This window comes from Schistocerca nitens, chromosome 5 (genome assembly GCF_023898315.1).
Source record: "Schistocerca nitens isolate TAMUIC-IGC-003100 chromosome 5, iqSchNite1.1, whole genome shotgun sequence".
In the NCBI taxonomy this organism is placed as follows: Eukaryota; Metazoa; Arthropoda; class Insecta; order Orthoptera; family Acrididae; genus Schistocerca; species Schistocerca nitens.
Genome location: NC_064618.1, coordinates 744,966,820 through 744,990,184, shown reverse-complemented (window position 1 = coordinate 744,990,184; position 23,365 = coordinate 744,966,820).

Below are 23,365 nucleotides of genomic sequence, written 5' to 3'. Positions count from 1 at the left end.
GAAGGAACAGGATGATAGGACATCTGCTAAGACATGAGGGAATGACTTCCATGGTACTAGAGGGAGCTGTAGAGGGCAAAAACTGTAGAGGAAGACAGAGATTGGAATACGTCAAGCAAATAATTGAGAACGTAGGTTGCAAGTGCTACTCTGAGATGAAGAGGTTAGCACAGGAAAGGAATTCGTGGCGGGCCGCATCAAACCAGTCAGCAGACTGATGAAAAAAAAAAAAAAAAAAAAGTTGATAAATAGCGTTTTGTAGCCAAAAGAATGGGGAATAGTAGGACGTATTGAAATCCTGAATGAAACCAACCTGCTTTCAAAAAAAAGTGTTGCATTACATGTTGAACGCCCCTAGTATTACTTTACGATACCTAAGGGAATTAAAAGAAGAAGCGTTGTCAAAGAGCTAAATGGAAATGTTTACGTCCCTAGGGTGACGGACGTGCTGCTGTAGTGACACGGTGCAGGCTGCTGTTAACACCCACTAGACGCCGCCGCACTCAGCCACGTAACATTTGCCGGCTCTCACTGGCTGGCTGTTATGTACTGTATTCTCCACTTCTCCATTCCGAAGCGAGGACTGCCACAAGCGCTGGCTTAACTAGCTTTCAGTTGTGCAAACGCTCTACCGGCGAACACAGCAAAAATGTTTGCTAAAGAATCGTCGTCAGTGGAGGAAGCAAAGCCGGCCAGTTAGCTTGTACGTTGCACAGTGGGGCCGAAAACTTTGTAATCCTCCTCCTATTTTGCTGGTGATGAAATCAACACACTTACATATTCGTACCTACAGACCCTGTGTGGGGCACAAACACGCATAAGAGTTCAGGAAATTTAACTAGCTATCGAGTTACAGCTCTACTTCGAGGTTAATTGCTTCAGACCCTTTCTCTCCCGCACTTTCACCCCTCTCTCTCTCTATCTCCCTCTCTATCTTTCACTGTGTGTGCGTTTTGCTGATCTTTTGCTGTCCGATATTTTCCCTTAAAGTTATATTTTAGTTCGTATTTTAAGAAATATATCAATAGTTGAAATGAGTTTTAATTACTGTGAGCCGTGCCGGCTCGTATCGATTGATCGATCGGGTCGCCATGGTGTGATATTTGGGCTCGACCGTTTGACGTGTCTTTTGGCCGCGACGGGCGAGTGGCGCTGGAGAGGGACAGCCGGAGAGCCGCGCGGCGCGTGAGAATCGGAGGCGAGCGTGGTTGAACAGGCCGGGGCACGACGCAGAGGATGTGTTGTGTTTGACACGTTTGCAAGACCGAACCTGGATTGTAGTGTGGGAACTGGACTCGGCCACATTACCCGAATCGAGCCGTGCGGCCCTAATTTGGATCTGTAAAGGATTTCATGAAAGATTTGGTGAGAATTGCTAGTCATGTTTTTGGTGCGCATATTATACTGATCCTTGCTTCCCAAGTATCGACACCGTGGCCGGAAACTGTTATCTTGCCAACCAAAACGTCCCCTGTATTTAGTGCTGTTTAAGTAAACACTTGTTACTGTGTTTGGTTAAAGGTCTATCTGGATTTGGTGATGTGATACAGTCCGGGCAAGAGATGTGTATTAATTGTTACTATTGTTGTTCGGAGTGGCGGATGTCACAAGCCAGTATGGTGAAACAGTAATATTTTTCCTGGCACAGTGAGCCGTGTGGACGTTGTTATAGTTGGTTCAAAGCACAGGCTAAACATTGAATCTGTACGTTCTGTGCTATCTCACTGCATTACTTGTTCACTCGTAAACAGTGAAATGGTAGCCTTACTTGACTGTTTAAGTTTATCAGTATCCTGTTAAGCGGTAATCTAAATGAGCTCCCCAGTTTCCGTGAGCATATGTTAACCTAATAGTGTAGTTTAAATTTTTAAGCTGACTTGGTATAATGCTATTCCCCCTCGTACTTTAAGGTTACGTCAAAGGCATTAGTTATTGATTCACCCTTGACTATTTTATTTCAATGTTTGTGAAATAGTCTATCATTTAGTACATCGTAGTTATTTTACGTTTGAGGAATTAATGTTTGCCGTTTTCTCTCTCCCCCCCCCCCCCCATTTTCTCTGAAATTGTGTAGTAGCACGGGCTCTAAGACCTTTTTTTCTGTGTGTTGTAGTGTACTGTGTGCGGCACCCTGTCCAGCTCGCCCGCTTGCTGTGGGTTCTGGGTCTAGCCGCCTCTGGTCTGGGTCCAGTGCCCCCCACCCCCACCTCTTCTGCTACTTGAATTAGTCCGTGCCTATGGGACGTCACATGTTTTGAAAATGTGTCACGAAGGGGCGTATCTGTTTGTATTTTATTTTGTGTTAAAAAAAAATTATGATATCCATTATTGGTTAACGTTTATCTCATTATTGTAGTCTGCTTTTCGGAGCTTTATTGTGTAGAGAATTTAATTAACTTGTCAGTCACTTAATGCTTGTTTAAAGATTAATGTTGTTGTTTGAATAGGGCGGTTGCCCGTGCTTGTAAGGATTTTTTGCTAACTTACCTTATCAGAAAAATTTTAAAGATAAAATTTTATTTTGCCAAAGAAAAGTTTAATAAAAGTGTTGTTATAAACTGTGAATGCTGATTACGTGGCCCGGCCCTTCCGCTCAACAGCAATTGGCTGATTAGGGTGAATTGACCATAACACACTGCATAATTACAACTGATCGACAGAATTCTTGGATTCTCCATGTTCTTCGACATTTCATGTTTGCATTCTTTGGCACAAATGTGTTAGCTACAGCTTTTCGAGCTACAGTTATCCCAATAACTTCAGGGTATATTTATGACTTGTTCCTTTTACGGACAGATAAAGATACTTTGTGATTATTAATTTCCGTGTTGCACAAGTGCTTCACTGACTAGCCTTCAGGACAACTGCGTGTTGACGTAGATGGATCACCGGTTAATATCTTGTGTCCAATCTTAGAGATGGTAATTTTGCTCCTACAGGAGTCCACAGCCTCGAATGAAAATATTGTCCGTTATGGGATGTACAATTGTCAAATTCATTTGCTGTTCCCCAATTTTGACTTCTTAGTTATTATCAAGCATAACCTCTATGTGACATGTAAATCAATCCATCATTCCATATGTGGGCCCAGTTAAAACTTATTGGAGAATGATTGGCCAACTATAAGTAAATCTGAAAATTGTACAGCGCATAATAGACAACGTTGTGATTTAAAAAAATCTCAGTCATGTGCTGCCAGCTTTATTATTCTGCGAAAAGACTTGCTTTTTCTAGAAGATAAAAATAGCTTGTGAGGGTTCTCGTAACAACGCACCGAGCATTCTGTACATTTTCGTCCTTTTATTACAAATAATGTTACATTTGGACGAATGCTACTATAATTTTAAGAATTAAGGGGTGAGGGAGGCCTACAGTCGAGAAGCAGCAAGTGCTTGTTCCCAGAGAGAGGCTCAGGCACCCTTTGTTGTAACAGATTTTCCGGCAGTGGAGGAAGGTGATGGAGCGGACCCCAGAGGGCAGATTAAGGCGCCTGTCGGACAGAGTGTTTTTCCTCCGAACACGTAGGCCGCTTTCCTTGCGAATGTGTGAGAGTCGTATGTGTGCTTGTAGACTGTAAGCGAAAAGGTTGGTGATCAGGAATCTTACGTCACCAATTCTCCTCACCTTGCCGGCCAACTACTGATAGGATATTTTTATCAATCTCCAGGCTTCGAAACGGCTTACTTCCTAGTCGAGCGCCAGCGCACTTCGCGACGTTAGCGACCTCGGCTACGGTGGCGAGGTGGACGGTGGTCCTTTTGAGGAGGTCGGTTGTAGTTACGGACAGTCACGAGAGGGCGGAACACACTCGCTGTTTCAGCGCCAGAAAAGAATGCTTTAATAATAAATATTAAACAAAAATAGACAACAAACTGAATGTGGACCAAAGCGGAAGATCTCTTTAAAATTCGAATTAAATAAAATGTAAATTTTCTCGAGCCTCTAACAGCCTATGGCAGTAGGTAGGCAGTCTTGGGTCGGGTTTGGTCAGGTAAACTTTACATGTCACTTACGATGAAGTTGTAAAATTATGATTTTTTGTAGCACTGATTACTTATACACTACTTGCCATTAAAATTGCTACACCACGAAGATGAGGTACTACAGACGCGAAATTTAACCGACAGGAAGAAGATTCTGTGATATGCAAATGATTAGTTTTTCAGAGCATTCACACAAGGTTGTAGCCGGTGGCGACACCTACAACGTGCTGACATGAGGAAAATTTCCAACCGATTTGTCATACACAAACAGCAGTTGTTCGGCGTTTCCTGTTGAAACGTTGTCGTAATGCCTCGTGCAAGGAGAAGAAATGCGTACCATCACGATTCCGATTTTGATAAAGGTCGGGTTGTAACCTACCCCGATTGCAGTTTATCGTATCGCGACATTGCTGCTCGCGTTGCTCGTTATCCAATGGCTGTTAGCAGAATATGGAATCGGTGGGTTCAGGAGGGTAATACGGAACGCCGTGCGGGATCCCAACGGCCTCGTGTCACTAGCAGTCGAGATGACAGGCATCTTATCCGCATGACTGTAAAGGATCGTGCAGCCACGTCTCGATCCCTGAGTCAACAGATGGGGACGTTTGCAAGACAACAACCATCTGCACGAACAGTTCGACGACGTTTGCAGCAGCATGGACTATCAGCTCGGAGACCATGGCTGCGGCTACCCTTGACGCTGCATCACTGACAGGAGCGCCTGCGATGGTGTACTCAAGGACGGACCTGGGTGCACGAATGGCAGAACGTCATTTTTTTCGGATGAATCCAGTTTCTGTTTACAGCACCATGATGGCCGCATCCGTGTTTGGCGACATCACGGTGCACGCACATTGGAAGCGTGTGTTCGTCGTCGGCATAGTGGCGTATCACCCTGTGTGAAGGTATGGGGTGCCATTGGTTACACGTCTCGGTCACCTCATGTTCGCATTGACGGCACTTTGAACAGTGGACGTTACATTTCAGTTGTGTTACGACCCGTGGCTCTAACCTTCATTTGATCCCTGCTAAACCATACATTTCAGCAGGATAATGCAGGACCGCATGTTGCCGGTCCTGTACGGGCCTTTCTGGATACAGAAAATGTTCGACTGCTGCCCTGGCCAGCACATTCTACAGATCTCTCACTAATTGAAAACGTCTGGTCAATGGTGGCCGAGCAACTGGCTCGTCACAATACGCCAGTCACTACCCTTGATGAACTGTGGTATCATGTTGAAGCTGCATGGGCAGCTGTACCTGTACACGCCATCCAAACTCTGTTTGACTCAATGCCCAGGCGCATCAAGGCCGCTGTTACGGCCAGAGGTGGTTGTTCTGGGTACTGATATCTCAGTATCTATGCACCCAAATTGCGCGAAAATGTAACCACATACCAGTTCTAGTATAATTTATCTGTCCAATGAATACCCGTTTATCATCTGCATTTCTTATTGGTGTAGCAATTTTAATGGCCAGTGGTGTAGTACAGGCACTTTAAAACTGTGCCACTTCAGAAACTGGGTTGTAAGGGGTACCAAAGAGCAGATACAGATACAGATCACAATTTAGTAGTGATGAAGAGTACGCTGAAATCTAATAGACCGGTTAGGGAGAATCAATGCGTAAAAAAGTACGGAAGTGTTTAGGAGTGAGACGGTACGCTTGAAAGTCTTTAAGGCTATAGATACTGCAATAAGGAATAATTCAGAGGGCAGTACCGCTTAAAAGTAATGGGAATTTCTAAAAAGGACAATTTCAGAAGCTGGAAAGACAAATATAGGTACAAAGAAGGTAACTGGGAAGAAACCATGGGTAACGGAAGAAACACTTCAGTTGATCAATGAACGAAGGAAGAACAAAAATGCTCAGGGAAATTCAGGAATACAGAAATACAAGTCTCTGAGGAAGGAAATAAACAGCAAGTGCAGGCAAGGTAAGACGAAATGGCTGCGCGAAAAATGTGAAGAAATCGAAAAAGAAATGACTGTCGGCAGGACTGACTAAGCCGAAACAACCCTCGGTGAAATTAAAAGCAAGTGTGGTAACATAAAGAGTGCAATGGTAATTCCTCTATTAAATGCAGAGGCGTGAGCCGATAGCACCAGACAGTATATTGAAGGCTTCTAAGAGGGGGAAGACTTATCTGATGACGTGATAGAAGAAGAAACAGGAGTCGATATAGATGAGATAGGGTATCCAGTACTAGAATCAGAATTTAGAGGTACTTTGGAAGACGTAATATCAAATAACGGAGTAGAGATACATAACATTCCATCAGAATTTTTAAAATAATTGTGGAAGTTGGTGTATAGAATGTATGAATCTGGTGATATACCATCTGACTTTCGGGAAAAAAAAACATCCACACAACTGCGAAGACTGAAAGAGCTGACAAGTGCGAGAATTATAACACAATCAGCTTAACAGCTCATTCTTCCACGTTGCTGACAGGAATAATATATGGAAAAGTGGAAAAGAAAATTGAGAATGTGTTAGATGCCGATCAGTTAGGCTTTAGGAAAGGTAAAGGCATCAGAGAGGCAATTATGACGTTGCGGTTGATAATGGAAGCAAGACTAACGAAAAATCAGAACACGTTCATAGGGTCTGTGGACCTCGAAAATGCGTTCGACAATGTAGAACGATGCAAAACGTTCGAAACTCAGAGAAAAATAGGGGTAAACTACAGGGGCAGACGGGTAATATAAAAAACGAACAAGAGCAAAGAGGGAATAATAAGAATGGAAGACCAAGATGAAGTGCTCGGATTAAAAAGACAGGGATGTAGTCCTTCACCCCTACTGTTCAATCAGTACATCGAAGAAGCAGTGACGGAAATAAAATAAAGGTTCAATTGCGGAATTAAGATTCAAGGTGAAACGCTATCAATGATAAGATTCGCTGATGGCATTGCTATCCTGAGTGAAAGGGAAGAAGAATTACAGGACGTGTGGAATGAAATGAACTGTCTGATGAACACAGAATATGGACTGAAAGTAAATCGAAGAAAGATGAAAGTAATGAGAAGTAGCAGAAATGAGAACAGCGAGTAACTTAACATCAGGACTGGTGATCACGAAGTAGATGAAGTTACCTAGGTAGCAAAATGGCCCTTGACGGACGGAGCAAGGAGGACATAAAAAGCAGATTCACAATGGCAAAAATGTCAAGAGAAATCTGCTAATGTCAAGCATAGGTCTTAAAGTGAGGAAGAAATTTCTACGTACGTTTGGAGTATAGCATTTCATGGTAGTGAAACATGGATTGTTGGAAGAACGGAAAAGAATAGAATCGAAGCATTTGAGATGTGATACATAAGGTAAGGAATGAGGAGGTTCTCCGCAGAATGGGAGAGGAAAGGAATATATGGAATACACTGACAAGAAGACGCGACAGGGACGGGATGATAGGACATCGGGGAATAACTTCCATTGTTCTAGAGGGAGCTGTAGAGAGTAAAAGCTGTAGAGGAAAACAGAAACTGAAATACGTCCAGCAAATAACTGAGGTCGTAAGTTGCATATGCTACTGTGAGATGAAGAGGTTGGCACGTGAGAGGAATTAGTGGAGGGCAGCATTAAACCAGTCAGAGGGCTGACAAAAAGAAAAAAGGTAATCCTTGTCCGGCGTTTCAGGTTTTGTTGGGTTTCGCTGAAAACCTTAAAGGACTAGCAGATATTCTTAAAAAACAAGACATTCTTAAAAAACAAATCTCGAGATTTGCCTGCTATCCTTGTCGAACCCAAGCTCGTAATGTGCTTCTAAGAACAGCACGGAACTCGGTGGCTGTTGGAAACGGCTACTAAAACGCTGTTGATATTTTTCCTAACTTTTTACTTAACCTACCCTCAGGGGACACTGTAAACAATGAGCCGACCGTACAAATTGCCTGCAATAGATTATGTCCTGTGCAGCTTCTACGGAGTTTCTGCGACTATTAGTTATTGCAGGTCTTCCCGTAATGTATCCTATAATCTTGTTCGCTGACTTCTTCGGAGACGCTTTCCCTCTGGCATCTCTACCAACAATACTTTTTGGAATAGCATCATGTGTCCTCCTCGCATCATATCCTGCCACAGTAGTCGGTTAACCTTTGCTTTTTACGCAGTTTTAGACTGGTTCGTCATATCTTTTATTTCTTATTTATTCAGTCTCTTCCTTTCTGTTTCTTCCTGCACTAGCCCAAAAATCTTTCTCGTTACCTCTCTGTAAACACTATCAATTTTCTCTCTCGCTCTTCGTGGTACTCAGCGGTTCTGTGCCATATAAGACCACTGGAGCAGGTAGTCAAATAAAAGCGGGACAAATGGAAAAAAGTAAAGAAACTCTTTATTATTCCAAAAGTAACCGCCGTAACTGTTGATACATTTATGCTAGTGTGAGACAAGACTTCAGTGTCCTTATAGAAAAATATTTTCGGTTTCCTACGAAATCATTATTGTACCTAGGTATGCATCTGTTTGTCTGAAGCATATCGATGGCCACGAGTGTTTTCCTTCAGGACTCCAATAATAAGGAAATCTCAAGGGGGGAAATTTGGACGGTGTGGAGGAAGGGCTTTCCAGCGAAACGTCTGCAGCGTAGTCGAAAAAAAAAAAAAAACCTGGCAACATATGGGCGGTCCCTTACACATCCACCATACAGTCCCTATCGCTCCCTATGGGATTTCCTTGTTTTTTAACCTTGAAGAAAGACATTTGTGTCCATGGATTTACTTCGAAGAGGTGAGCTCCTGGGTACAATCATGGTTCTGTAGGCAACCGAAAACATTTTTCTATGAAGGCACTGACGTCTTGTCTCACAGTGGGATAAATGCATTGATAGTTGTGGCGATTACTTTTGAAATAACAAACAGTTTACTTTCTTTTTGCCATCTGTCTTGTTTTCATATGACTGCTCGTTGTACTTCGTACAATATATATTTTACTTGCTGGAATGAAAGAATTCCATATATCACCTGCAGCTCCAACAAATTCTCTCTCTCCCTCTCCCTTTCTCCCTCCCCCCTCCCCTCTCTATACAGTGTATTTGTAAAAGAAGTCCCTAGGTTTAATGTGACCTAGACTCTGTACAAAGTGACATACACTATTCTAGTCTGTGGTGTTTGATTTATCAACTCTCCAAGTTTGCCTCCCCTGCAGTCGGCAGGTCTGCTTGACCTTGAGACGGCACTAGTGTTGTTTTATTTTTTCTCTGTTCCGTGAGTTTAGTCCAGACGTGCGTACAGTGCAGTGCAGTTCAGAGCAACTCAGCAACAATGTGTACTCCGCAACAGAAAGCGCAGTGTGTTATTTGGCTTATAAAACTAAGTGAGTTATAACTGCAGAATTTGGGAGGCAGAGGATCCACATGAAGTTATTCAGCATCAACATGACTCTTCCAAAGTTAATGTCTGGTGCGGTTTGATGGAAGATCGTGTGATTGGTCGTTCCATTTTTGTACAAAACACAGCAAATGGGGACGTTTACTGTGACATGTTGATAGAGTACGTCTTTCCCCAAATGGACGATTCTGAGGCGGAAAAGGGGCTTGTGTTTTTCCAACAACATGGCGCCCCACCTCATTACAGTAACCATGTGCGTGCGGATCTTGACACTCGCTTTCCAGGAAGGTGGGCAGGCAGCGCTGGTCCACTACCTTGGCCACCGCGAAGCCCAGACTTTAACCCACTAGACATTTTCTTTTGAGGCCAGTGGACAGTGTGCAGTGTACAGTGAAAAGACCAGAGACATCAATCATTTACGGGAATGAATCGTCGCGGCGGTTGAGGCAGTTACACCTGAAATGTTGGTGAACACGAGGCGAGAAGTGGAATATCGTCTCGACGTGTGCAGGGCAACAAATGGATCCCACATTGAAGTCTACTAACATTAAAGAAAACTTGAAGGGTTACTCTGTCCTGATATGTACTTATTGACGTATTTTTTCATTAATTTCCCCATTAAATTTATACTTAAAACTAGGGAGTCCTTTCTCAAACATTCAGAATGGTCCATTGATAGTGACTCGGCCAAATATCTTACGAAATAAGCATCAAACGAAAAAACTGCAAAGAACGAAACTCGTCTAGCTTGAAGGGGGAAACCAGATGGCACTATGGTTGGCCCGCTAGATGGCGCTGCCTTAGGTCAAACGGATATCAACTGCGTTTTATTTAAATAGGAACTCCCATTTTCATGTAGTACGTAAAGAAATATGAATGTTTTAGTTGGACCACTTTTTTCGCTTTGTGATAGATGGCGCTGTAATAGTCACAAACGTATAAGTACGTGGTATCACGTAACATTCCGCCAGTGCGGACGGCATTTGCCTCGTGATACATTCCCCGTGTTAAAATGGACCGTTTACCAACTGCGGAAAAGGTCGATATCGTGTTGATGTATGGCTATTGTGATCAAAATGCCCAACGGGAGAGTGCTATGTATGCTGCTCGGTATCCTGGACGACATCATCCAAGTGTCCGGACCGTCCGCCGGATAGTTACGTTATTTAAGGAAACAGGAAGTGTTCAGCCACATGTGAAACGTCAACCACGACCTGCAGCAAATGATGATGCCCAAGTAGGTGTTTTAGCTGCTGCTGCGGATAATCCGCACATCAGTAGCAGACAAACTGCACGAGAAGAGGGAATCTCAAAAGCGTCGGTGCTGAGAATGCTACATCAACATCGATTGCATCCGTATCATATTTCTGTGCACCAGGAATTGCATGGCGACGACTTTGAACGTCGTGTACAGTTCTGCCACTGGGCACAAGAGAAATTAGGGGACGATGACAGACTTTTTCCACACATTCTATTTAGCGACAAAACGTCATTCACCAACAGCGTAACGTAAACCGGCATAATATGCACTATTGGGCAACGTAAAATCGACGATGGCTGCGACAAGTGGAACATCAGAGACCTTGGCGGGTTAATGTATGGTGCGGCGTTATGGGAGGAAGGATAATTGGCCCCCATTTTATCGATGGCAATCTAAATGGTGCAACGTATGCTGATTTCCAACGTTATGTTCTACCGATGTTACTACGTTTCACTGCATGACAGAATGGCGATGTACTTCCAACATGATGGATGTCCGGCACATAGCTGCGTGCGGTTGAAGCAGTATTGAATAGCATAATTCATGACAGGTGGATTGGTCGTCGAAGCACCATACCATGGCCCGCACGTGCACCGGGTCTGATGTCCCCGGATTTCTTTCTGTGGGTAAAGTTGAAGGATATGTGCTATCGTGATCCACCGACAACGCCTGACAACATGCGTCAGCGCATTGTCAATTCATGTGCAAACTTTACGGAAGGCGAACTACTCGCTGTTGAGAGGAATGTCGTTACACGTATTGCCAAATGCATTGAGATTGACGGACATCATTTTGAGCATTTATTGCATTAATGTGGTATTTACAGGTAATGACGCTGTAACAGCATGCGTTCTCAGAAATGATAAGTTCACAAAGGTACATGTATCACATTGGAACAACCGAAATAAAATGTTCAAACGTACCTACGTACCTATTTTAATTAAAATAATCTACCTGTTACTAACCGTTCGACTTAAATTGTGAGCCATATGTTTGTGACTATTACAGCGCTATTTATCACAAAGAGAAAAAAGTGGTCCTACTAAAACATTCATATTTCTTTACGTACTACAGGAATATGTAATAAAAATAGGGGTTCCTATTTAAAAAAACGCAGTAGATATCCGTTTGACATATGGAGGCGTCATCTACCGGGCCAACCATAGCGCCATCTGGTTTCCCCCTTCAAGCTAGACGAGTTTCGTTCTTTGTAGTTTCTTCGTTTGACGCTTATTTCGTGAGATATTTGCCGGTCACGATCAATGGACCACCCAATATATATATGTTGTTGTTGTTGTGGTCTTCAGTCCTGAGACTGGTTTGATGCAGCTCTCCATGCTACTCTATCCTGTGCAAGCTTCTTCATCTCCCAGTACTTGCTGCAACCTACGTCCTTCTGAATTTGCTTAGTGTATTCATCTCTTGGTCGTCCTCTATGATTTTTACCCTCCACACTGCCCTCCAATGCTAAATTTGTGATCCCTTGATGCCTCAGAACATGTCCTACCAATCGGTTCCTTCTTCTTGTCAAGTTGTGCCACAAACTCCTCTTCTCCCCAATTCTATTCAATACCTCCTCATTAGTTATGTGGTGTACCCATCTAATCTTCAGCATTCTTCTGTAGCACCACATTTCGAAAGCTTCTATTCTCTTCTTGTACAAACTATCTATCGTCCATGTTTCACTTCCATACATGCTACACTCCATACAAATACTTTCAGAAACGACTTCTTGACACTTCAATATATATATATATATATATATATATATATATATATATATATATATATATATATATATATATATATATATCCGAGCCTCAGGTACAGGGCGGGTCGCAGGTGGCGGATAGCGAACGATCCATCAGATATGGTGGACAGCTGCGAATAAGGGGAAACCCAAATAAGCAGTCCCGGACCGAGGCGGCAGCATCACGAGGGTGTGGGAGTGTGACTTTTGGCAAGGGTCACACTCATTCAAACACCACAGAACCCGAAGACGTTGCTGTGTCATGGCGAGTAAGTGCCGCCATTACAATAAGCACCGTCAACACCTAAATCCAGGACGCGTCTGAAGTGGGAACCATCGGCATCCTGGTCAGCGTCTGTTCACACAATGTGCGGCTGGTCATAATGCTCCAGGAACTAACAATCCCTGGTTCTAAACACCCAGTGGAAACACTGGACCAACTTGATTACAAGCAAGTATGACTCGTGCAAGTAATAACAACATTACCCCAGGTGGTAACCAATCCACCCATCAACAGATGGCAACCAGGAATTCGGATTCTGGGGAACCTGGACTTACACGATTACATCAGAGAAAGTCGGAGCTCACTGGCAAACTTCCACTTAAAACACCTACATACATTGGAACCTTTAACATAAATACATTAATCCAACCAGGAAAACTTCTAAACCTTACAACAGAACTTGAAAAGCAAAAGATAGTAATACTAGCTTTACAGGAGACACGTTTTACAGATGAAGAAACATCAGATTATGGCAACTATCGCATCTTTAAGAGCAAGACGGATAAACGAATCGGAAGAGGAGCCCCCCATCTCGGGATGGCGTTTATCATACACAAGAGCATGCTCAGCTGCATCAAGGAAGTTACTCCCGTAAATAATAGGATAATGACGATGCGCTTACAATGTGCCAACAAAACATACATAATGGTTAATGTTCATGCTCCCACAAACGGAGACAACAAGAAAAACCCCATAGAAACAGAAAAGTTCTGGGAAAATTTGGAGAATATAATGGCCAGGATTCCAAAAGATGATACAAAAGTTCTACTCGGCGATTTTAATGCCCAAATGGGTAGAGAGAAAATCCACCAAAAAACCGTAGGCAAATATCCTGCACATAAATTTACCAATAAAAATGGTACAAGGCTCGTCGAACTATGTAAGCAGAATAACCTGAAGATAATGTCAACATCTCTAAGAAAATGTCCAAGAAAACAAAAGACATGGAGATCTCCTATACAACAAATTGGCGAGTTTCAAATAGATCATGTGGCGATTTCATACCCAGTACAAAAAGAAATTTACGACGTCCAAGTACGCAGAGGAGCAAACATTGATTCAGACCATTACCTAACTAGAATTAAAATCAAGTTTACAGCACGAAGAAGTCATCAGAAGAAAACAGAAATACAGAAATATGACACCAAGAAGATTAAAGAATCTAAAGTAAAAGAAGAATGGGAGAAGGAAATGGCAAACACATGGGAAGAATTTCATTCTAAAATCACGCGAATAGCTAAGGAAACTATTCCCTTGAAAAAGATATTCAAACACCCTTGGTGGGATTCGGACTGTGAAAATGCATTGGCAAGGAGAAAAAAGGCATTTCAAGAATATAACAGTAAAAAATCACAAGAAAGTCTACGTTTATTTAACGAGGTTAGAAAACAGGTTTCAAAATCTATTAGGCAAGCAAAAAGGAAGTACACAAAGGCACAACTGGATGCCATAGAAGAAAATTTCCAAAACTATAATACAAGAGACTTCTACAGAACTTTCGCAGATAAAATACGAGGATATATCCCTCAAAATTTATGTTTCAGAAAACCAGATGGTAAATTAGCCCTAACAAACCAGGAAAACTGTCAAGTATTGGCTCAATATTTTTCTAACCTACTAAATTGCCCAGAACCTAGTTTAAGGTTTCCCAAAGAAATCTGTGCCAACGCTCAACCGGATTCATTATCACCAACACAGGAAGAAATCAAATGTCACATTAAAAACTTAAAAAATAATAGAACATCTGGCGAAGATGGCATTGTTGCAGAGCTATTAAAAAACCTAGGACCAAAGACGTTGCAAGAGCTCACAAAAATAATAACAAAAATATGGGAAACAGAAAAATTACCAGAGGAGTGGAAATGTGCCCTTATTCACCCGTTACATAAAAAAGGAGACAGAACAAATGTCAATAACTACAGGGGAATCTCACTTTTACAAGTCACCTACAAAATTCTCTCAACATGCCTGCTGAAAAGAACACAAGAGCAGCTGGAATGCCAAATTGGTGATTATCAAGCAGGCTTCCGCCCCGGTCGCTCATGCATAGAACAAATATTTAATTTAAAGACAATATTAAAACACAAAGCAATTAGAAATGCCCCCATAATTTGTACATTTGTAGATTTTAAGAAAGCCTATGACTCAATTGACCGGCAATCTTTGTTTAACATTTTAGAGGAACTTGACTCCAAAACACTAAGGCTTATCAAAGAATCACTGACAGACACTGTATCTAAAGTTAAATTCAGGGGAGAAATCTCTGAACCTTTTCTCATAAAAACTGGAGTACGTCAAGGTGACGGGCTATCTCCACTTTTGTTTAATATAGTCCTGGATAAAGTCATTAAGGAATGGGAAAAAGAATTAAAAAATCAATCCTACTGGAAACCAATCCATCTTGGTAGAACCAAATACAACGTGGAGATATCTTGTTTAGCATTCGCGGACGACTTGGCCATACTTGCAGATGAAGAAATCGCCACCAAACAAATAGAGATCCTTAAGGAATGCGCGGATAAAGTAGGTTTACAAATTTCGTTTCAAAAGACAGAATTTTTCTGTACAAAATTCCATATACACAGTTTGAACACAAAATATGGAAAAATAAATAGAGTAAAACATTTTAAATACCTAGGTGAAATTTTGGAGCCAACCGGAGGAGAGAAAGTTGCACAGAAGATGAGACAACAGAAAATGAAGAGAGCATATGGTATGACACATGAAATATACAATAAAAAATGCATCTCCTCGAACACAAAAATCAGACACTACTGCGCAGTAATTAAGCCAGCAGCACTATATGCTAGTGAAACGCTCACACTCCACACAAAATGTGATTTAGAAAAAATACTAAAAGAAGAACGAAAAATTATGAGAAAGATTTTAGGTCCAAAATTAACAGAAGAAGGATACCGGATACAATCAAGAAGAACCACAGAAACTATATCAAACCTGGCAGCAGACATAAGAAGGCGAAGATTAAAATTTTATGGACATGTCACTAGACTTCCCCCCCACACGACTCACCAACAGAATTCTCACTTACATAGAAAAAGTCAAATCAACAACACCATGGATTAGCCAAGTAAAATTAGATTTACAAAAAGCAAATATTGAACTTAAAGATGTCAAAGATAGAAAAACTTTTAGAAATAAGGTGGAAAAGTGGAATGTATTGTCGGAGAAGGAAGCACTAAAGAGACCAGGAACAAAATGGACAGAAGAAAGAAAAAGAAAACATGGAGAACGAATGAAAGAAGTATGGAAGAAACGACGTCAGAAAGCTTTGCGTGATCCTTCTGGGTCCATTCGCGATAAGTATATATATATATATATATATATATATATATATATATATATATATATATATGTGTGTGTGTGTGTGTGTGTAAGCCCGCTGACAGGATGAAATCAATGACAGGGCAGATTCAATAGTACCGTGCCTAATAAAGCGCTGCGATACACACCTTGCAGTTGATTGTTTATATCGTAGCTAAGCGTTTCGTTTACGTAACCGTGGTGATTCTCCTGAACCAAATCTCAGGAAACTACGATAAGGGCAAGTGAGCCCCTTATCTGGAATAGTTGGGAGAGTATTTCTAGGTCCGGTATTTGCCTCACAACCAAGAGAAACTGACAAAAGCATAGATCGGAAACGGTGGATAATAGAAAGAGCCGTGCGTCAGGTTTTCATTTAGGCTGCTTTCATATTGACGACTTAGTAGCGGATGATCAGCTGGGCCATTCAGTCAGAGGGTAATTGCCTCTCTCTGTGATGTAATGGCGCAAACTTACACGGCTGAAAATACACGATAACAGAAGCACAAATGTCCCAGTAAACACGGGTCCGCAACGAGCCGCTTGCGATATAATCGCGACTATATGGTTCCACGCCGCCACTGACGGCATTGTTTGTAACGTCGTCCGGTTTCCCCCTTGCGCACCTGAGGCCGACCTAAATTCTCTGTTTACACAACGGAACACTGCCGAGAGATGGAGTTGGCATCACACCATACACGCAGAACGTACAGGATGGATAAAGTACACAGTCTCAAAGGGTATCAGTCACGTCTGAGGAGTGCCACGTGTGCTGTGTTGTAGTTACAATGGAACCGTACAGTAACGAAGAGTATGCGGATATGCATTTCATGTACGGTGGGGCTAATGGCAATGCACGGAAGGCTGCACGCTTGTACCAAGAAACATGTTCTGATCGAAGACACCCCGAAAGTCGTATATTTACAGGGGTCCGTCAGCGCCTGAGATAACACGGGGCTTTTGCAGTTGGCAGAGTAGGAGGTAGGCCTGCTCGCATTGCGCATTGAGGATATGCTGTTGGAAACAGTACAGCGCTCTCCAGAAACCTCGACGAGAAGAATTGCCACACAAGTGGCTGTACTAAGCCACAGTAGTGTATGGAGAATTTTATGTCGCAATTTACTGTACCCTTACCATCTCCAAGAAGTTCAATGTCTCAATGATGCGAACTTTGTTACTAGAGTCATGTTTTGTCAGTGGCTGCAACAGCAGGCTGTAGTCGAACCTCGTTTCGCATGCAACATTTTATTTACAGACGAAGCAGGATTCACACGTGATGGTGTGATAACTACCATAAAACACATTTGTGGTGTGAAATAAACCCACATACTGTTCATCAGTCACCACATCAGCAACGTTTCTCACTGAATGTGTGGTTAGGGGTGCTAGGTGATCAACTCATTGGGCCACGCATTCTTCCACCACAACTTAATGGACGGAGGTACCTTAGCGTTCTGCAGCGTCATCTTCCAGGATTGCTTGAGGATGTTCCCCTTCAGCAACGTCAGAGTATGTGGTACACGCATGATGGAGCTCCGGCACGTTTTGCTGCTTGTGTGAGACGTCATATAACGCGCAGATGCGGCCAAAGATAGATCGAGGCGTACCTGTACCTTGGCCTCCAAGATTAGCTGATCTAAATCCTTTGGATTTTTGTGTCTGGGGTCACCTCAAAAGCAAAGTGTGCAGCACACCCGTTAACACGGTTGAAGAACAGGAGCAGAGAGTTGTACATGCTTGTCAAGAATTCCGGAATGATCCAGGGCTTTTCGAAATGATTCGAAATTCATTGCAGAGTCGAGCACAGTATTGGGTCCAGATTCAAGGAAAACACTTCGAACACCTCCATTAACATGTACCGAATACGTGGAATGTGAACTAATTGCGATGTACAACGGAGTAGTTAAGTCTAAATTTCAAATTAATGCATACTAACTAGGACGATGTTTACAATGACGTCAGCGGCGACTTGGAAGCATACAGTCGTGATTACCTGGGAAGCGGTTCGTTTGCGGACCCGTGTTTGCTGGGACATTTGTGCTTCTATTATGTATCGCTGCCACAAATCATTTTTGGACGGCCTGAAGGCGTTCAAGATGAAAGATCGTCCAGAGAGATCTTCAGCTTCAAAAACCGACGGAAACGTCGAACGTGGGCGTGCTATTGTGAGGTCAGGCCGACGTTTAACAATAAGGATCATGAGTGACCTATTTAACACCTCCACCATACATCAAATTTTAACCGAAGTTTTGTACATGCGAAACATGTGTGAAAATAGGCCGAAAAACGTCGCAACTGAGCAGAAGGACAATAGAAGATACACGTTTGTTTATCTTTTTGAGAGGATTGCCAATTATAACGAATGGTTCAGTCGTGTGATCAAAGGTGATCTCTGGATATTTGACTACGACCCTGAGACAAAGTGGCAGTGTGAGGAGTGGCACACTGAGACACGAGACACACACTGACACATCTCCCCGACCGTAAAATGATCGAATCAGCAAATCAAAGATCAAAACAACCCTTATTTGCTTTTCTGACGTGAGAGTATCGTGAATAAGTCTGTCAAACAAACGTTTCACAAAGATGTTCTTGAAAGGCTCTGATAAAGTGGTCTTCGAGTGAGATCTCAAAAGGCTTTCGTGTTATTCCAAAGCCCCCACCCTCCCTCCTTGTTCACCTGATGCGAGTATATCAGACATTTTTCTTTACCCGAAATTGAAAAATGTGTTAAAAGGATACCATGTCAGGACTCCGGAGAACATCCAAAAAATGTGAACGACATGTTAAACGCCCTACCAGTTGAAACCTCTCAGCGCTCCTATCAAGATTGGGATAACGACTCTGCCAGTGTATAGCTGCTGAAGGGCACTGCTTTGAAGGGGAAAATATTGTTGTTTGAAAAAAATATTTGGTATTTAAAAAATAAATCTCATTACTTTTCTGGTACACCGTATATGTATAAGTGTTAAATAGAGAAAATTTACTTATAAACACTCGATATATATATATATATATATATATATATATATATATATATATATATATATATATATATATATATATTATTTAACACTTTATAATACGAAACTAATTACTGTACGAGTACCAAACTTACTAGCATTAATGTATTAATGTCCAGAGCTTGGGGTACATGATTTCCATGCGTCACAGCGAGACCGTCCAGTTCCAACTATGGCAACCAGGTGCCGTGATCAGTCATCTTGATTCGTAGTCTCACGCACCTGATCAGTCGCAGTGCACTTGTAGACGTGTAAACTTGAGCTTGGACAAAAGGAGCAGAGCATTATTGGTGAAGCTCTATTATCAAAACGCCATGCTGAAGCTGCAGTTCGTCAATATTGCTGGCTGAAAGGATTACGGAAGGGTCCTCTTTCTCCACCTGCTGTGTGGAGCATGACGAAGAAGTTCGAATCAACTGGAGAAGAGGCCGACGACCGGTTGCGCAACAGGTGGATGATGAAATCCCTGTTGCTATGGCAGACAACGCTGCGCGCAAGTCCCGATCTTCATTCAGGCAGTGCGAGTGCTGTGTCACAGTTGAACATCTCGTGGCCCACTGTACGGAAGGTGCTTAGAACCATTCTCAAATTGTATCCGTATAAGATCCATATCTACACCAGCTTGCACCACAGGACGAATAACGACATGTTGACTTCACTCTTCACTTTCTCGCAGGATTGAAGTTGACGAGGTCTGGCCCTAGACCATCCTAAGGACAGATGTACCTCACCTGTATGGTGAACGTGTCACGTTATGGTGTGGCTTCACAGCTACGTTCATCATTGGCCCATTCTTGTCTGAACAGGTTGGCGCTCACGGACCAAAGACGTGTAGTAGGACTGGCCGGCTTCGCAGCATGTCATACCCGCCGTACAGGAGAGAGATGCATTAAACTCAACAGTTTTCATGAAAGATAGGTCCCCACCGCAAATCGCTCGTGAAGATCACCTGCTTCTCCGAAAAACATTTGGAAACGATCGAATTGTCAGCCGATCGTTTCCGAATGCTTGGCCGGCACGATCACCTGATCTCAGTCCCTGTGATTTCTGAAGGACAGTGTTTACCAGGGGAACATTGATACATGTGCTGATGTGAAGCGCATCATATCAAGAGAGGTAGCCGGGATACCTACGGATATGCTTCGTTCTGCTGTGCAGAATCCAATCCTACGCTTTCAGACTCTTGTGGACACTGATGGGCGCCATACTGAGCTCCTTTTGTAGCAGTAATGTTATGATGTACCGTTGCAGGAGGTTAAAGTGTTTCAATTGAATTGATTCTGCTTTATTTCTCTTCCCCATGTCCTTGACAATAATTCTACCAAGTTTGGCCCTCGTACGGTTATTATTTCCTGTGTTATAACGTGTTAAATAGTTAAGTCTGTCGTTCTGGAGTCGGTGGTCTGTCTGTCGTTCTGGAGTTGCTTGCTGTCAGTTCCATACACCGCCTTATAAACTAGCCCTCTTAAAGGGTCAGATCCACCGGCGAGGAGCACCTTTGTTCACTACACAGCGGTAAAAACACCGGCCAACGCCCATCGGGAAATCATACGAAAGCTATGCCACCGAAGTATCTTCACAGGGAAGCTAGACCTAGTGTCGGAGTTGACTAGACTTAAGCCTGTCTAGTCGAGTCGGATTTCTCAGACGTTACCTCTGCGACACATCTATGTTATTAGTGCAGCCAAATGCATATGACTGGGGAATGAGGGATTGGTTTCTGCAATGCCGCACCACAAGTTTCAAGTGGGCCAAAGCATTCTTAAGTGGGTTAATGCAGCAGACACCAAAGGTCATTCCAATGCGTTGATTCCTGCCCAGGTTCGGTGCGCTCCTGCATTACCGTCTTGAAAGAAAAACCCATCGTCGAAATGTTGACCGTAGATGTATACAATAGGATGAAGAATCCTGTACGGATGTTGTGCAGTCCGCAAAATAGTCTTGATAAACGATGAAAGGCGTCCTACAGATGGACATGACATAGACCCAGCAGAGGACTGACCCACCTACACTATGTGATTCAAAATATCCAGATAGCTATTTGTGGACATCAACATGATGTATGTCCACCCTTCGCCTTTAAGATTCCTTGAACTCTGCTGGACGCACTTTGAATGAGAATTTCTGTGCAGGAATGGGAGCCTATCCTCCTCAAGAGCTGAAAGTAGAGAAGGTATTAATGTTGGACACTGGGTTCTGGAGCGAGGTAAGCGTTCTAACTCACACCAAATCCGTTCCATTGGATTCAGGTCGGGACTCTGGGGAGGCCATTCCATTTCAGGAATGTTATTTTCCACAGGTCACTGGCTGACAAATGCTGCTTTATGACACTGCGCATTGTCATGCTGATGAAAATTATCGTTTCAGATCTGTTCCCCCACTGTATGCAGTACCCAACGCTGTAAAATGTGTTCTTATCTTTCGGCGTTTAGAGCTGTTTTAAGTGGAGTATGGAGACAATACCCTAACCACTTCTTCCATACTTCACTGCTGGCATTACATATGATGATAGGTAACGTTCTGCAGGCTTTCGCCAAACCCATATCCTTCCGTCGGATTGTTATTGGGTATAGCGTGATTCTTCACTTCAGATCACTCATTCCCAGTCATCCACTGTCCTCTGCGCACCACCTCAAGCGTCCCTTAGCGTTGACTGCAGAAGTGTGTGGCTCATGAGACGCTGCTCGACTATTGAATCCTATTCTTTTTAACCCCGTATGTAGAGACACTGTGCTAGCTGGACGGCTTGTAGCACTATCTACATCTACATGGATAATCTGCAAATCACATTTATGTGTCTGGCAGAGAGTTCATCGAACTACCTTCACAATTCTCTATTATTCCAACTCGTATAGCGGGCGGGAAGAACGAACACCTATATCTTACCGTACGAGCTCTTATTTCCGTTATTTTATCGTGGTGATCGTTTCTTCCTATGTAGGTTGGTGCCAACAAAATATTTTCACATCCGGAGGAGAAAGTTGGTGATTGGAATTTCGTGAGGAGATTCCGTCGCAACGAGAAACGCCTTTCTTTTAATGATGTCCAACCCAAGTCCTGTATCATTTCTGTGACACTCTCTCCCATATTTGGCGATAATACAAAACGTGCTGCCGTTCTTTGAACTTTTTTGATGTACTCCGTCAGTCCTATCTGATAAGGATCCCACACTGCGCAGCAGTATTCTAAAAGAGGACGCACAAGCGAGCGTAGTGTAGGCAGCCTTCTTAGTAGGTCTGTTACATTTTCTAAGTGTCCTGCCAATAAAACGCAGTCTTTGTTTAGCCTTCTCCACAAATTTTCTATGTGTTCTTTCCATTTTAAGTTATGCGTAATTGTAATACCTAGGTATTTAGTTGAAATTTACAGCTTTTAGATCAGACTGATTTATCGTGTAACCGAAGTTTAGCGAGTTCCTTTTAGCACTCATGTGGATGACCTTACACTTTTCGTTATTTAGGGTCAACTGCCACTTTTCACACAATTTAGTTATCTTTTCTAAATCCTTTTGCAGTTTGTTTTGATCTTCTGATGACTTTATTAGTCGATAAACGACGGCGTCATCTGCAAACAACCTAAGACGGCTGCTCCGATTGTCTCCAAAATCGTTTATATAGATAAGGAACAGCAAAGCGCCTATAACACTACCTTGGGGAACGCCAGAAATCGCTTCTGTTTTACTCAATGACTTTCCGTCAATTACTACGAACTGTGACCTCTCTGACAGGAAATCACAAATCCAGTCACATAACTGAGACGATATTCCATAGGCACGCAATTTCATTACGAGCCACTTGTGTGGTACAGCGTCCAAAGCCTTCCGGAAATCCAGAAATACGAATCGATCTGAAATCCCTTGTCAGTAGCACTCAACACTTCATGTGAATAAAGAGCTAGTTGTGTTTCACAGGAACGATGTTTTCTAAACACATGTTGACTGTGTGTCAATAGACCGTTTTCTTCGAAGTAATTCATAATTTTCGAACACAATATATGTACTAGAATCCTGCTGCATATCGACGTTAACGATATGGGCCTGTAATTTAGTGGATTACTCCTACTACCTTTCTTGAATATTGGTGTGAGCTGTGCATCTTTCCAGTCTTTGGGTACAGATATTTCGTCGAGCGAACGGTTGTATATGATTGTTAAGTATGGAGCTAATGCATCAGCATACTCCGAAAGGAACCTAATTGGTATACAGTCTGGACCAGAAGACTTGCTTTTATTAAGTGATTTAAATTGCTTCACTACTCCGAGGATATTTACTTCTACGTTACTCATGTTGGCAGCTGTTCTCGATTCGAATTCTTCAATGTTTACTTCGTCTTCTTTTGTGAGTCTTTGGAATCACGAGTGAATCCCTTTGCTAATTTCATTCGATTCTATTCAACCACCCTTTGCAGTTTCCGACGCCC